Here is a 2,312-nt window from a genome sequence, read left to right on the forward strand (position 1 = left end):
TAAATATCACATGCACATGAAATATAGAGTTAGTGAAGACATTCAGAAATGCACATCACACAGACAGATGCTTTGAAGGCAATAGGCCATTACTTTAGGACTTATGGGACATCTATTCTGGTCGTCTGTGACTTGGAGAAATCCCTGAGATGTGGTTTCAATTAATGCCGTACAAACTGCATGCATAGGGGGACTAATTATCGTGAGCATAGTGAAGAAGAAAATGTTCCAACTGAGATTTTGGAGAGGTTGGTGTGTGCGTTAGATGTAATGCGACGAGTCATTTTGAGATTATGTGGAGCCCAGATTTTTTGAGTGTATATTATACACACAGTTGTGGGAAGAAATTATTGAAAGGAAATATGTTACAACACTACAGCTCATTACAACCTTATGACTGAGCGGTGGAATAGAGACAGAGGAGACTACACTTTACTTTAGACTTTAGAGATACAGCGGGGAAACAGGCCCCATCGGCCCACCGAGTCAGTGCCGACCAGCAATCACCCCGTACATTAGCACTAACAAAACACACTAGGGACAATTTACAATTTTGCCAAAGCCAATTAACCTACAAACCGGCACGTCTTTGGAGTGTGGTAGGAAACTGGAGGACCTGGAGAAAATCCATGCAAATCACGGGGAGAACGTACAAAGTCCGTACTGACAGTACCCGTAGTCAGGATCAAACCCGGGTCTCCGGTGCTGTAAGGCAACAACTCTACTGCTGTGTTACTCTGCTACCCCTGGATGCTGGAATCTTGAACGGATCAGGGAGCATCTGAGGAAGGAAATGGAGAGGTGACATTTCAAGTCAGACTTAAGAAGGGTCCCAACCCAGGACGTTAATTTCCCTCCACAGATTCTGCCTGACCCGTTGAGTTCAACCAGAACTTTGTTTTGTGCTCATAAGTGCGAGCAATTAAGTGCATTTTCTACTTTTGTTTCAGTAATCAATAATGGAATATTCGGATGAATTAATTCCCCCAGGTAACTAATGTTTAGTTTAGTTTGTTATTGTCATGTGTACTAAGGTACAGTGAAAAACTGTTGTTTGTGTGCTATCCAGTGAGGAAAAGACTCAACGTGAATACAATCAACCCATCCACAGTGGAAAGGTAAAGGGTAAAGGATACAACGTTTAATGCAAAGATATAACACTGAAGTCCAATATAGTCCAATTAAAGAAAGTTCAAACGTCTCCAATGAGTTAGATAGTAGTTCAGCACTGCTCTCTGGTTATGGTAGGATGATTCAGTTACCTGATAACAGCTGGGAAGAAACTGTTCCTGAGTCTGAAAATATGTCTTTTCAAACTTCCGGTGAACTTTTGAAAATTTTATTTTAGTTTTTTTATTGCCACTTGTACCAAGGTACAGTGACATGCTTTTTTGTTGCATCTATTCACCCTTGTCCGCAGGTTTGATGACAAAGTGCTTTGCAGGGAGTGGAGAGTGATGAATTAGTTTAGTTTAGAGATACAGCGTTGAAACTGGCCCATCTCTCCCGCTGGCCCATCTCTCCCGCTGGAAGTAGTGAGCGAATTGAGAATTTATGCCTATCCAGGTTAATTTCTATAGTGCCAATGCCCAAAATGATGCATTTTCAGAAGCGAGTCAGTAAACTAGCTCTAGACTCAGCAATAACGTTTAGTTCAGTTTAGTTTATCGTCACGTGTACCGAGGTACAGTGAAAAACTTTTGTTGCATGCTAATGAGTCAGCAGAAAGACAATACATGATTGCAATCGAGCCGTCCACAGGGTACAGGTGCATGATAAAGGGAATAACGTAAATAACGTTTAGTGCAAGTCCAGTAAAGTCCAATCAAAGATAGTCCAAGGGTCTCCAATGAAATAGATAGTAGCTCAGGACTGAGCTAGTAAGTGTGAGTAGTTAATGACTGAGTGGCCGCATTCTCCAGACGAAGTTAGTGTTGACTTCAAATCCATCCACTTGTGGGAAAGTCTAAGTAGCGGTCATAGACTCAGAATTAAAGGATGTTCCTTTAGGAAAGAGATGAGGAAGAATTTCTTTAGTCAGAGGGTGGTGAATCTGTGGAATGCATTGCCACAGAAGGTTGTGGAGGCCAAGTCAATGGATATTTTTAAGGCAGAGATAGATAGCTTCTTGATGAGTACGGTTGTCAGGGGTTATGGGGAGAAGGCAGCAGAATGGGGTTAGGAGGGAGGGATAGATCAGCCGTGATTGAAAGGCGGAGTAGACTTGATGGGCCAGATGGCCTAATTCTGCTCCTATCACTTATGGACTTATCATGGTACAAGGCTTTGTCGACTCAGCAGCAGATGAGTGC

The sequence above is a fragment of the Leucoraja erinacea genome, chromosome 5 (assembly GCF_028641065.1).
Source record: "Leucoraja erinacea ecotype New England chromosome 5, Leri_hhj_1, whole genome shotgun sequence".
Lineage (NCBI taxonomy): Eukaryota > Metazoa > Chordata > Chondrichthyes > Rajiformes > Rajidae > Leucoraja > Leucoraja erinaceus.